A 15725-nucleotide genomic window follows, 5' to 3' on the forward strand; every position below is an offset into this window, starting at 1 on the left:
GTGAATACCCTAGAACAGCTATCCCTTAACAAGCCTTAAATTAAATCGATAACACCCACATTTAATAGCAGTTCTTCTTCCAAACCAGCTCCAAAATTAAAATAATAGCACCAACATGTAATAAATAAGCATATGTCCACTATGGAGCCTGAACCTCACATTATTAGCTTAATTATGTTATACACAGCTCACATTGCATTAATATCCCCTACAATATATAAAAATCCCAATTAATTCCAAATTCATAACTTATCCCAACTCACATTGCATAAATACCCTCCACATTATATCAATAATCCCTGGCATTGTATTAATATCACCCCCACATTACATTAATTCCCTACCACCATATTACACAAATATTTTCCTCTTATGTTATACAAGTACCCACTTCCCATATTACATCAGCATCTCCCATCACAGGGCCCCCCAGCATACTGGAAATACCCCCAGATAGCTCTATGGACAATTTTCCCTTTCATACAGTACAAGTTTTTACTTTATTTTTTAATTCTTAAATTCATTGCTTTCTAATGATGGATTGACCGGCCGACAAACTGTGCATATACAATTACCAATCTGCCACCAAAGTGCCTGGCCACAGGAACCGGAAGTGACGTCATTGTCAGCAGTTCTGTGGCTAGCTCATGGGTGAGTCGCTGGGTCATCTGTACATACAGGCAGATGTACCGATATACTGTAGCTGCACCGCCAACACAATATTTCTGTGAACAACGTGATTCACAGACATATCGGCTGTGCACACAAGCCAATGTTCCAGCCAGTGTACTGTATCATTTATCAGCTGTACGAACAATATATTGGCAAGTGTGTGAACCTACAGTAGCTATGAGTAAATGGGACCAATACAACATTTGATAAGCAAACAATTTTGCACCTTGATTTTGCAGCAAACAGGCAATTTTCTGTTACCTTTAGCTAGTCTCTTACCATCAGCTAGTCTCTTAATTTTAGCTAGTCTCTTATTATTAGCTAGCACCTTGCCATTATGTAGTCTTTTACCGTTTGCTAGTCTCTTGCCATTAGCTAGTCTCTTACCATTAGGTAGTCTCTTATCATTAACTAGTCTCTTGTTGTTAGCTAATCTTTTACCGTCAGAGTCGGACTGGGGCATGAAGGGTCCACCGGGGGAATGCTGTTGTAGGGGCCCAAGCTTATGGGTGTGGCCAGTCTATAGTGGGGGCATGGCCAGCCACCACAGAGGTTTGGCAAACCATTACAGGGTACATTGTTCTGTGCCCCTTGGTAAATATATAATAAACCATATTCTTGTGAAGTATAATGTAACATATGTATAATTCATAATTGAAGTGCACTAGGATAGAGTCTGGAACCTGATCCCTAGAGGAGGAGGAGGGCCCACAGGCAGTGGGTCCAACCGGTGGTTTCCCCTGTTCCCCTGTGGGCCAGTCCGACACTGTTTACCGTTAGCTAGTCACTTACCTTCAGCTAGTCTCTTACTGTTAGCTAGTCTCTTGCCATTAGCTAGTCCCTTACCATTAACTAGTCTTTTGTTGTTAGATCATCATTCACGTTTACCTATACTCTTACCTTTAGCTAGTCTCTTACTGTTAGCTAGTCTCTCGCTGTTAGCTAGTCTCTTGCCGTTAATCATTAGTTAGTCTCTTACAGTTAAGAGGAGTACACATGGAGAGATCCATGCTTAAATTCTAAGCAATCTGACTAGATTGCTTAGAAATTAAGCACAGATCTCCGTGTGTGTTTGGTGCCGGCGACAGCGATGCGCGGTCCCACGCGTCACTATCGCCGGCTGTAGATTTGGCATGCATGCATGCCAAATCTACTGAGATCGCTCATTTCACTGCTGGGTGATGAGACCTGGAAAACATGAACTGTTTGGGGTCCTGAGGACTGAGTTTAAGAACTTTTGAAAAAGAGGATGCTGCAAGGACCAGCAAAATATGAGTGGTAGAAGATTGTAACCAATTATTACAACAAGTAGCAAAGATGTTGCAGTTAATAAGCAATGACAACAGTACAGCAAAGTTAGAATTACACAGGCAGTGGGTTAGTATAGCTTAGCTTGAATTACTAAACAGGCAGAATACATATAAATGTCAGAACTTACAGTATAAAATTAGAAAGTAGTCTGTGTAGAATGAGGTGACTTGCCTATCGGTGTATAAGATGAGCCTGGCTGTTGTATATCTAATTAAGTCCGTGTGGGGATAACGGATGTCTATCCTCCCAAATACCAGAAAGTAGATTATTATTATTATTGTCAGTTATTTTATATAGCGCACACATATTCCGCAATTGGCAATTCACATCAGTCCCTGCCTCAGTGGTGCTTACCATCTATATTCCCTACCATATGTGCACACACACACTTACACGCTAGGGTTAATTTTGTTAGGATCCAATTAACCTACCAGTATTTTTTTGGATTGTGGGAGGAAACCGGAGTACCCGGAGGAAACCCACACAAGTATGGGGAGAATATACAAACTCCACACAGTTAGGAGCATGGTGGGAATAAAACCCATGACCTCAGTGCTGTGAGGCAGTAATGCTAACCATTACACCATCCGTACTGCCAGATACCCCAGTATTGCTCCTCCCATCAAACATCATTGCTATCAGAGGCTATTGTCTTCAATCTCACATCAAAACTACTTCAGGGGCGGATCTAGACTTCTCCTATAGGGGGGTCGGTTTTAAAATTTATCTGGACTCCTCCCCCTTCCAGTCCGCTAGGCCGTAATGATACACAATACATACACTACTAACACACACACACACGCACACACACAGACACTAGTGATACACCATACATACACTACTAACACACACACACACACACACACACACACAAACTAGTGATACACCACACACACACACGCTAGTGATACACTACATACACTACTATCACACACACACACACACACACACACACACACACACTATTGATACACCATACATACACTACTAACACACAGACACTAGTGATACACCATACATACACTACTATCACACACACACACACACACACACACACACACACTAGTGATACACGACATACACAACCCCTAGTAACACTCCATGCACATAGACACTAGTGATGTACCATACAGTACATACACAGACACAATAGGATACAGTAGAGTCCCGTCCACCCAGCGCTCCTCCATCTGCCGGGCCAGGCCGCCTGTCTCTGCTGCCCTGTCTCTCCGCAGGACAGAACTCCGGCCGCTCTCTCCACACCAGCCAATCGCCTCCCCCTCCTCTCCCCGCCCCTCACCTGTTGTGCGTCCTGCGGTTCCTGATCTGCCAGACATGGCGGCGGCAGCTCCTCCGCAGCTGAAGGAGCGAACTAGGCTGCGGTGCGGGGAGTTGTGCTGCTGCTGCCACTGGTAGCTGGGGCACACTGGGTGGTCCAGCTCAGCGCCGTGTCAGTTGCCCTGTCAATGTAGCCAGATCCCGGCCGTCACACTCAACTTCCCCCATCTCTGCTGCCCGCAGGAACAAGTGGGCGGGTCTAGGTCGCTGAGTTACGGGGGGCGATCGCCTCATCGCCCCCTGCTGGATCCGCCACTGAACTACTTGTTCCTCCAGCATTGTTAGGACATGCTGGACTGAACCAAAACCCCAAGCCGGCTGATTTGGATACACATGCACCAAACTCATCTTAAACACCAAAAGGCAAATCACCTTCTTCTACACAATATTGGAGGGATACTTCACTAATTTCATACTGAAAGTTCTGTCATTTATATATACTGCCTGTTCAGCAATTTCATTAGCTATGCTAACCTAGTGCCTGTGCAATTCTAACTTTGCTGTATTGTTGCTATTGCTTATTTACTGCAACATCTTTGTGACTTGCTGCAATTATTGACTTATGAGGTTGTCATGGGCATGTATCAAAAGCTCTGTCCATTTATAATTCATGTGTATGGGTAGGGAAACCGGTTTCTGACATATCTTTTACACCTGCCTAAGCATTGGTATGCTGCTACCAGTGATGACAGTTACAGCAACTGGTATATAAGCAATGGACTGCACAGCTTTCCCTTTGCTGGCCCGCAGAGCCCCGCATAGCTGTATGGAGTCTCGCAGTAGCATACCTCCCAACATCATGGACCAGCAACTCTGAACTCCACTGCGTGGCAGAGCTGTGTGCTCCTGAAAACGGGTGTGGCCTCACTAAAAGTGAACATGGCATCACGGGAATGCCATGACCGCAAGCCACGCCTGCTGTCATGCCCCCAGCCCCTCTGTTTCATGCACACAGCATCTATTCACTGCTGCTCTAAGCAGAACAGCGTGTTACAGGAGCCTCCCAACTGCCCCCATCACCGCGGGACACTGGGCCCGTTGGTGGAACAGTAGGACAGTGTCTAAAAACGGCACTGTCTAGTGAAAATCAGAGCAGTTGGAAGGTATGCAGTAGCATAAAGTAGTAAATCTGGCTTCTGTGACTGCCTACCAATACAGCCCCTATGTGTGTGACTCAGAATCAGCTCCTCTATTGTGATATTTACACTTTAGTTTTTTTTATGTGTGCTTTTATTCTTAATTAAATGTATTTGATAAATTATAAGCTTGTAGTCATTATTTTCATGTCTCGAATTTCTATTTCTCTCTTCATTGTAAGCTTGTAAGCAGGGCCCTCTTACCTCGTTGTCTGTCTGTTATTTCCCAGTTTTGTCTTATTAAGGTTTTGTTCCCGAATAATAATAATAATAATAATAATAATAATAATAAATCTTCCAGTCAAGCAGCAGTCAAACCAATGAACTTGCAGCAGGTCCAGTATGATTTGTGGCTGTGTGACAAACCTTTCCATTACTGTAATCACAGAAGTAGTCAGAGCTGCATAAAGATTATTTTGCATTGTGGTGTTTTTTGGACATTGAAGATTTTTGGTCACTTTTTACATTCACAATCCCTCTCTATCCCTGATATCTTTCCAGTTACCATCACATACTGTCTCATTAAAGTGAAATGTTGCATGATTGGCCTCTCAAGGCAAAGTTACATCATTTTTATTAAAAATTATTATTTAATCACATTTTTGTCTTGCAACAGTTCCACCTTTCCCAACCTCTCCTTGTTACTAAGATACTATCTCCTTTACCCCTCTCTAAAACATATATGTGGCTAATGTGTTGAAAAAGTTATATGACAGTAAAATGAATGCCCCCGAATTCTCAAGGAATTCTCAAGGCTTTAGTTTGTTAAATAAAATGTCACGGTCATTGGGGGTGATTCAGACCTGATCGCACGCAGGCATTTTTTTGCAGTGCTGCGATCTGGTAGATGCCGCCTACAGGGGGAGGGGGTAATCGCTGTTCAGGGGTGCGATCGCATGTGCAGTCTCTGCACAGCTCAGGACTTACTCAGCCACTGCGATCATCCATCCAGGAGCTGACGTCAGGAGCTCTTCCTCCAAACGGCTAGGCACGCCTGCGTTTTTCCGGACACTCGTCAAAAATGGTCAGTTGACATCCACAAACGGCCTCTTCCTGTCAATCTTCTTGCGATCGCCGATGCGATCGCTTTCTTCGTTAAAGCTGTCGCTGTCCGGCAATCCCCGTTGCCGGCGGCCGACACGCCTGTGCATTGCAGAGCATAAGCATGCACAGTACAGACCCGATCGCTCCGCTGCAAAAAAAGCTAGCGTGTGATTGGGTCTGAATGACCCCCATTGCATGATAAGATCCACATGGTGAATTCCAGAAATTCACTGTAAAGCCTGAAATTCTCTGATAAACTATAGTATGATAAACACATTCATAGCATAGCATAGCATTGTCAGATTTCATACTCCAGATAAGGGGCCCATACATAAGGAAGCTATTGGACAATTACCCATTCTGCCTGCGTAGGGGGATCAGGTAAATACATCATGTTGGCAATACTCAATTTGCCGATTTTGACCAAAAAATGATTGGGTTCGGTGAGTCAGGAATTTTTAACATGCTTTATTTTGTTGTTTCCCTGACAGATCGCCGATTGTCAATGTAATTGAATTGGCATCTGCAGAATGGTAAATTGGTCTGTAGAAGTATGTGCACTGTTACTTTAAAATAGATCTTGTCTTAGGCAAATGGTACCATGAGAAAGTCTTCATCTATTATACAGGTTGAGTATCCCTTATCCAAAATCCTTGGGACCAGAGGTATTTTGGATATGGGATTTTTCCGTATTTTGGAATAATTGCATACCATAATGAGATATCATGGTGATGGGACCTAAATCTAAGCACAGAATACATTTATGTTACATATACACCTTATACACACAGCCTGTAGGTCATTTTAGCCAATATGTTTTAGAACTTTGTGCATTAAACAAAGTGTGTGTACATTCACACTATTCATTTATGTTTCATATACACCTTATACACACAGTCTGGATGTCATTTAATACAATATTTTTAATAACTTTGCGTATTAAACAAAGTTTGTGTACATTGAGCCATAAAAAAAACAAAGGTTTCACTATCTCACTCTCGCTCAAACAATTCCGTATTTCGGAATATTCCGTATTTCGGAATATTCCGTATTTCGGAATATTTGGATATGGGATACTCAACCTGTATCATGATATTACCTGGTCAAATCAACAGATACAAAGTAACACAACTCAAAATAACTCAACAAAAGGGGTAATTCAGACCTGATCGCACACTAGGTTTTTTCGCTGCGCTGTGATCAGATCATAACTGCGCATGTGTATGCACCACAATGCGCGGGATTGTACAAAGAATCCATTCGCACAGCTGATCGCAAGGAGATTGACAGGAAGAAGGCATTTTTGGGTGGCAAGTGACCGTGTTTGAAAAAACGCAGGCGTGTCCAAGTGTTTGCAGGGCGGCTGTCTGACGTCAAGGTCGGGCCCGGACAGGCTGAAGTGATCGCAGTGGCTGACTAAGTTCTGGGCAACTCAGAAACTGCACAAAACTTTTTTGTACCACTCGGCTGCACATGCGTTCTCACACTTTCAAAGCAAAAATACACTTCCCTATGGCGGCGACTATCTGCTCGCAGTAGTGCAAAAAAAACCCTAGCGAGCGATCAGGTCTGAATTAGGCCCAAAGTACAGAATTTTTTTTATGTAAATAAAAGCGGCGTTTAAGTGCAGCTATTCATCAAACATAAGGCTGGACTGAGGGTCACTTCCTATTGTATAAAAAAAAACACTCCATGGAACCTACTGTATATACTGTATTTCTATTTCACTTGAAATCTACCTTTGATCTATCTATTGGTTCAATGTTATAAGCTGTTTTTATTTATAATTCATGTCCCCTTTTGTTCTTTGTTAGCTTAATAAACCTGTGTTTTGCATATTACACTATTGGTCTTTATTTGTTTTATATCACTTTACTTGGACACACAGCTAAGCAGGGGTGTCACTGGGGTCAGTGATACCCGGTGCACTAAACAGACACCCCGCATGCCAAAAATGGGGTGTGGTCTGAACACCCCACAGGTGGGGTTCACAGCCTGAACCACTTTTTATCACTCTGGAGGTGTGCCTAGTGTTCCCAGAGATACAGGGCTGTCCCTGGAGACTTGTCAGCTCCACCTCAGTGACAGGAGCCGAGGGCTGCATGAGAATATCACAGTGCAGCACCCGGCTCCTGTCACCGTGGAGGAGCTGGCATTTTGGTGTCACCTGTCAGAGGGTGGCACCAGGATGTGGTCTGCACCCATAATGAGGCCTTTGCAGCTAAGCATGATTTCAGTATATCTTTTGTACAAGATTATTTTATGTTTATTCATTTACCTCAGGATCAAGTTCTTCTAAAATGCTACACCTATTTAGCAGCTTATTTTTTCTGAAACCTATAAATAACTTTAAATATAAAGTACAGTAATACTGCTAAGCGTTGTCTGTCACTGTACCGCATCCTCCATCTATAGATGTCGATTGCAATATGGTCTCCATTGCCGGCAATGGGGACCCAGCAACAGCCTTTCTAGCTGAAAGTGTAATGTGCATGCGCAGAATGGCTGTCACATATCCACATGATACAACAGCCTGTTGGTTGCAGCGATAGGCTGCCAGCAGTGGCGTAACTACTGCCGCCACTGATTTAGCACAGATTGACATGCGGACGAGCCGTCCGCATGTCAATCTGCTGTCTCCTTTCCCTCCTGCTCCAACCCTCCGCTGCTGCCACTGCTGTAAGGAAGGACATGGAGGGCACAGCGCGCGCCTCTCCTGTGTCCCTCCTGCGTGTCCGGCGGGTCTATTGAATGAAGTGCCTGTTCGTGAGTTCTGATTGGCTCACAAACTGGCACTTCATTTAACACACACGCCGGAGACGCAGGAGGGACACAGGAGAGGCGCGCGCTGTGCCCTCCGTATCCCTCCTTACAGCAGCGGGGAGTGGGGAGGAGCATATTTGGCACTTGGGGGGGGGGGGCATATGTGGCACTGAGGGGGCATATGTGACACTCGGGGGTATATGTGTACCTGGCACTTGGTGGGGGGGCATATTTGGCATTGGGGGCATGTGTGTACCTGGCACTGTGGGGGAATATCTGGCACTGGGGCATATGTGGCACTGGGAACACAGCCCTAGCAACAAGCATTACCCCCTAGCAACGAGCATGACACCCTAGCAACGAGCATGACACCCAGTGCATGAAACCCCTGGCAACGAGCATGACACCGAGTGCATGAAACCCCTGGCAACGAGCATGACACCCTGAGCATGAAAACCCCTGGCACCGTGCATGGGACCAAGAGCATGAAACCCCTGGCAACGAGCAGGTAACTTAAAAGTAATTAGAAGCCTTACTGTAGGACTTAATGTGTAATGAGCATTGCGGTGTGTGGCATAATGTATCACGGACATTGCGGTGTGTGTCATAAAGTGTCACAGGCATTACGGTGTGTGGCATACATTATCACGGGCATTGTGGTATGTGGTATAATGTCTCAGGGGCATTGCAGTGTGGCATAATGTATAACGGGCATTGCGGTGTGTGGCAAAGGGTATAACGGGCATTGCGGTATGTGTCACAGGCATTACGGTGTGTGGTATACTATATCACGGGCATTGTGGTATGTGGTATAATGTCTCAGGGTCATTGCAGTGTGTGGCATAATGTATCACGGACATTGCGGTGTGTGTCATAATGTGTCAGGCATTACAGTGTGTGGTATACTATATTATGGGCATTGTGGTATGTGGTATAATGTCTCAGGGTCATTGCAGTGTGTGTCATAATTTGTCACAGGCATTGTATATGCTATAATGTATCAGGGGCATTGCAGTGTGTAGCATAATGTATAACAGGCATTGCGATTCCTGTCATAATGTGTCACAGGCATTACGGTGTGTGGCATAATGTGTCGGGGGCATTACGGTGTGTGCATATTGTGTCATGTGCATTATTGTGTGTGGCATAATGTCTAAGGCCCATTGCAGTATGTGGAATAATGTATACTGGGCATTACTATAAGGAGGAAAAATGACAAATGATGTAAGGGGCATGAATCAGGATTATTTTTCTTTCCTGTGGTGGCCAACGTCTGGGCGTGCAGGGTGCAAAACTGGGGTATAAGGTAGTATTTTCCTGCAATACCACGCCCCTTTTTGCGAAGCCACGCCCATTTCAACAAAGCCGAGTTTTTGGCGGCGCACGCGCCTTCGACGCGCGGAAGTTCATCCCTTTACTAGTGCCAATTATGGGGGTGGAGAGGGGGGGGGGAGGGCGCCGGAGAATTTTTTGGCTTGGGGGAGAAAAATTTCTAGTTACGCCACTGGCTGCCAGCCAGGGCCGGACTGCCCAACAGGGGTCCTGGGGAAACCCCCGGTGGGTCCCACTGTCTGTGGGCCCACTTGAATTACACGGGTATGGGTCGTTGGGTCGACCCAACTTTGGTCAACACTCATTAGGTCGACCACTGAAGGTCAACATCGCCATTAGGTCGACATGCATTAGGCCGACATGGGCGTTAGGTTGACATTTACTAGGTCGACAGGTCAAAAGGTCGACATGAGGTTTTTGACTGTTTATGGTGTTGTTTTCTCCGTAAAGTGACGGGGAACCCAGATTAGTGCACCGTGTCCCCTCGCATGGCTCGCTTCACTCGCCATGCTTTGGGCAAGGTGCCTCGCTACAGCTCCACTCGGCACAGATTACTGTTCCAATCATAGTCCACATAGATCGTTAAGTATGAAAAAATCCAAAAAAATGAAAAAATTAGAAAAACTCATGTCGACCTTTTGACCTGTCGACTTAGTACATGTCGACCTAATGACAATGTCGACCTAATGCATGTCGACCTAATGGCATTGTCTACCTTCAGTGGTCGACCTAATGAGTGTCGTCCTAAATTGTGTCAACCTAACGACCGTAACCCAATTACACCTTATGCATATGTTACATTATACTGCACAGAACTATGGTGTATTTTCTACAGTGCATTGTTGTTATTAATCTGGTACATTATCATGCATGCACTAATAGTATTTACTATATATATTTATCAAGGGGCCCAGAACATGGACTACTGGTTAGCCAAGCCTCTAACCATAGGCCCCTATCATTACATTTTCCCGGTGGGCCCTTCATGCCCCAGTCCAACACTGCTGCCAGCTGCAGCATGGTGCATGTCATCGTGGAGGGGGACTTCGCTAGACCTTGCTGGAGGGATAGATATTATAAAATACGAATAGCATATTTATAAGAATCACTGAGATACAGTATAAAACAAATATGAAGCTGGTAATAAGGATCATTGTTAAATGGAGAACTATACTGTATGTCTACCAGGAAGATGACATTTTTTAAAACTAGGGGCTACCGTAGGAGCCTGTGTCAGTGGAAAATGCAAATGCTGCCATGATTCAGCGGTTCAGTGATCATATGCTAATGTCACAGCCAGGGGGATTAGTACAGAAACAACCACTGGTGGTGTCTCTAATAAATCTATATGAGACATACAGTACAGTACACTTGGACACATGAAAACATGATTGAAAGACTACTTTCCATTCCTCCTCAGAAATTGTACACATAAGATCTGCCTCCCATTTCAACTGAGAGGATTATTTCCTTGATATTTGAGAGGTACCAATAAAATTGTGCCCCTGGGAGATACCCCCTCTGCATTACTTTTTAATTATCAATTCTCGGATAAATTTAGGAATGGTGGTTAGTCTATGTGGGGACTGTGTGGTCTCCAGTAACCAATGTCTTAATTGTAAAAATTACGAGGTAAGGAAAACTGTAATTGGAGTTGAGTTAATGAAAGTAGATAACCTGCCACAGTGACCTCATTAAGTGATAGGGGGTCTATTTACTAAGCCTTGGATGGAGATAAAGTGCACGGAGATAAAGTCCCAACCAACCAGCTCCTAACTGTCATTTTTCAAATGCAGCCTGTGACATGCCAGGTAGTTGCTGGTTGGCTGATACTTTATCTCTGTGCACTTTATCTCCATCTAAGGCTTAGTGGGTATGGGTCATATAAGGTCGACCACACTTAGGTTGACAGTCATTAGGTTGACCACTATTGGTCGACATACAGTAGGTCGACATGGTCACTAGGTCGGCATAGTCAATTGCTCAATATGTACTAGGTCGACATTGGAAAAGGTCGACTTGAGTTTTTTGACTGTTTTCGGTGTAATTTTCTTCGTAAAGTGACGGGGAACCCCAATTAATGCACCATGTCCCCTCGCATGGCTCGTTTTGTTCACCATGTTTTGGGCAAGGTGCCTCGCTGCACTATCGCTGCGCTCGGAACAGGTTACCATTCCCAATTGTAGTCCACGTGGATCGTAAAGTATGAAAAAGTGCAAAAAATATATTAAAAAAAAAACCTCATGTTGACCTTTTTCCATGTCGCTCTAGTACATATCGACCTATTGACCATGTCTACCTATTGATAATGTCAACCTAATGCATGTTGACCAACAGTGGTCAACCTAATGACTGTCGACCTAAGTTCTGTCGACCTAATGACCGTAACCCGGCTTAGTAAATAGACCCCATAATCCCTTGGGCTATCCATTCATTAAGCCATAAATCTGGAATGAGGAAAGCGAAACCTCGTAGCTTAAGATCAGAGGAGGAAAGGGAAACATTATCTAATTTGGACACCAGGTCCAACCAAGCTTTTCAGGTAGATTGTACCATGAAGGATTTGGTAGTTAACGATTTGCCTTAGTTTTCTGGCAGCCACAATATGTCGGTTAAGGGGAATGGGGACATTAAACCCCGTTCTAATAGTACCCACAATTTGGGCACGGGTACAAGATAACTTTTAAAAACATGTTACTGTATATAAACAGAGATCAACATTCTTGATGAATGTGGCTTTATTTCTGGAATGCATGATCTTCTAGAGTATACGTACAGTACTCACCACACCAGTGGCCCAGCCCTCATCATTGCTGTAGGCATTGAAAAAGTATTCAACTGCATAAACTGGTTACTCATTAAATACAATTTACACACAAATGGATTTAGACTGCATTCCTCCGTGTAATTATGTAATTATATTGCAGTGGTTCCCAAATTTTCTTGAATCATGACGCCCTAGAGTGTCAACATTTTTTTCACGGCACCTCTAGGATAAAGGTTTTTATTGATATATTTGGAAAAAATATTAAACTAAGTAAATTGAGCTTACCTGTCATCCTTACGGTCAGTTATGTGGTGGTGTACAGTTGTGCTTCTGATTGTCCACATATTTTATGATTGGCAGCCACTACCACTGGTTTTGCCTATTACTTTGACCATAAATCATTTGATTTGATCTTGGACCAAGGCATCCGTGCAACAGCCTCTCAGCACCCGAGAGTGCCAAGGCACCCAGTTTGGGAACCATTGTTATATTCAAATCATTCTGTCACAGGTAAGTATTCAGGTTTTCTTTTTTTCTTAATATTTTTCTTTTTAAAATGACATGTTCCAAGCCATTCCCTATCCTCATGAATAATTTATTTTGCTTTGGAATCACAAGCGCAACTGATTACAGACAATTCATTAGTTATGGATTCTCCATACTAAAAATTGAACACAAAATCTAAGTGTTGGCAGATTCCATTAACCTACATTCTTACTAAGAGTATTCCAACTTTGGAGGTTATTCAGGTTTGTTAGCAAACCAAAAAAGTTAGCAATTGGACAAAACCATGTTGCACTGCTGGTGGGGCAGATGTAATGTGCAGAGAGAGTTAGATTTGGGTGGGTTATATTGTTTCTGTGCAATACTGGCTGCTTCATTTTTACACTGCAGTTTAGATTTCAGCTTGTACACACCCCGCCCAAATCTAAATCTCTCTCCATATGTTACATCTGCCCCAAGGTCAGTGTAACATGGTTTTGCCCAATTGCTAACTTTTTAAGTTTGCTAACAAACCTGAATAAGGCTCTTAGGACCTGATTAAGTAAGGATTGCAAATTCTGCTAAGTAGCAGAATTTATAAACCTTTGGATCACATGCAGAGGGCCGCCCATCGCAGGTCAAGGCCGCCCAGCATGCTAACTGACCCCCCCCCCCTGACCACGCTGAAATGCGGTCTCGCTAAAAATAGGGTAGCCTACTGCCACCATTTTAGGGATCAGAGCCGCTCCGATCATGCCCACACCACGTCCCCCCTTCGCACCACCACGCCCCTATTTTTATGCTTTGCCCCTGCAGTGATGCCTCTCCGCCTTGGAAATGGAGTGTCACCCCCCCCCCATCCCGCCCCGCGCCCGCAGTAAATGTGGGCGCATGTGCAGAATGGGCACTGCGCATGCGCCCGCGGGGTAATCATAAAAAATTCCGGTTGGATCGATCTTTGCGATCCAACCTGAATTAGCCCCTTAATTTGTTTTTTTAAACTATTTGACCCATATACTGTACTATGGGCCTAATTCAGACCTTATCTTGCAATATATTTAGCATACCTCCCAACATGACCCTCTCCAGGAGGGACAGAATGTTCTGCTCCTGGACTTCCCTCTTAATGTATGATTACCAACACCTTTCTTATCCATTAACCTGTTCAATACAGGTGCCAGCAATCATAAATTAAGAGAAAAGTCCAGAAGCAGAGCATTTTGTCCTTCCTGGAGAAGGTAATGTTGGGAGGTATGTATTTAGTAGCCTTTTTCACAACTTTTGTTAGTATCCAAGCAGTTCATGCATTAGTATGTTGTTATAATGTAGCAGTCCATGCCTTCTTGCACATACAAATATTTAGTTAGCACTCAAGCAATTCATGCATCATTGTAACTTTTCTTATATGGAGCAGTCCATAACGCCCTGCACCGTGTAACTGGTAATGATGGATTTTTAATTACCATATACCGTGCCTCAATTAGAGTAGATTGCATTTAGGCTGCTTTGCACTTCTCCTCCCGGCTGACTCTCTCACCCTCAGCCTTATCTGGAGTTCGTTGGCAGTAAATGCAATGTGCTCACCCGATTCTCTTTAGCACTAGGGTTTCAAGTTATCAGACCGGCAAGCTGACGAGCAGAATAAGCTGTGTATCAACTATCAAGCTGTGATCCGTCCGTGGCCAAATATATTTAGTAGCCAAAAGGTTACTAACTATATTGCAAGATAAGGCTTTGTTATTGCTACTAACCTTATATTGAAATACGTGGATAATTTAAGGACTTTAGTAATGTATGATTCACCTGATTATGAATCAAAACAGCTGAATATATAGTAACTGTTCATGTAGTAAAATAAATGCATGGATAGAGTTCCATCTTTTTAAAGGATGTAAGATGAGCTTTCATTTTATTGTGTGTCTTTTAATGTATTTTATGTGATACTGGCCGGTATCAACACTGTGTATGTGTATTATTTATATGTATATTAAAATCTACAACAGATTGAATAAGCACATTCTCGTTGTTTTACAATTTTCTGGCTTTGGTATATAAGAGGTTAGAACCAATTATCCTTGAGAATTGCTGCATTCAATTCTGATCAACCAAAGCAGCAGGAGAGCTTGGTTGGATAATTTAAGGCCCATATAGATGGGCCGATGCGGGAGAGATGTGTGCTGAGCGTACCGCTCAGCACACAACTCTCCCGCCGCTCAGCACAGCGCGATCTGTGCTGAGCGAGCGGGGGGAGACGGGGGCAGTCCAATCTAGCGATAGCGATGCGTGGGGCTGCCCATCGCTATCGCTGTAGGGGGTACACACGGAGCGATAATGCTCAAATTCTAAGCAATCTAGTCAGATGCTTAGAATATCGCTCTGTGAGTACCCCCCTTAAGATTGCAGTTTGAACACACCCCACCCAGGGCCTAATTAGGACCTGAACGCAGCAGCAACATTTTTCTCAAATAGGCAAAATCATGGGGGTAATTTAGACCTGATCGCAGCAGCAAATGTGTTAGCTATTGGGCAAAACCATGGGGGTAATTCTGAGTTGATCACAGCAGGATCTTTATTAGCAGTTGGGCAAAACCATGTGCACTGCAGGGGAGGCAGATATAACATGTGCACAGAGAGTTAGATTTGGGTGGGTTATTTTGTTTCTGTGCAGGGTAAATACTGGCTGCTTTATCTTTACACTGCAATTTAGATTGCAGATTGAACACATCCCACCCAAATCTAACTCCCTGCACAAGTTATATCTGCCTCCCCTGCAGTGGACATGGTTTTGCCCAACTGCTAACAAAGTTCCTGCTGCGATCAACTCAGAATTACCCCCCATGTGCACTACCGGGAGGGCAGAAACAACATGTGCAGAGAGA

At 44.0% G+C, this 15725-nt stretch overlaps 1 long non-coding RNA gene across 1 annotated transcript in view; it reads right to left on the minus strand.

Moving 5' to 3' along the window:
* Positions 1–14383, minus strand: part of LOC135055581 (uncharacterized) — a 37652-nt gene extending 23269 nt beyond the window's left edge. Inside the window, exon 1 of the long non-coding RNA XR_010243777.1 lies at positions 14310–14383. This is a non-coding gene — a long non-coding RNA (uncharacterized LOC135055581). The remainder of the gene's footprint in view (positions 1–14309) is intronic.
* Positions 14384–15725: the final 1342 nt, after the last annotated feature.

This window comes from Pseudophryne corroboree, chromosome 3, assembly GCF_028390025.1.
Source record: "Pseudophryne corroboree isolate aPseCor3 chromosome 3, aPseCor3.hap2, whole genome shotgun sequence".
NCBI lineage: Eukaryota > Metazoa > Chordata > Amphibia > Anura > Myobatrachidae > Pseudophryne > Pseudophryne corroboree.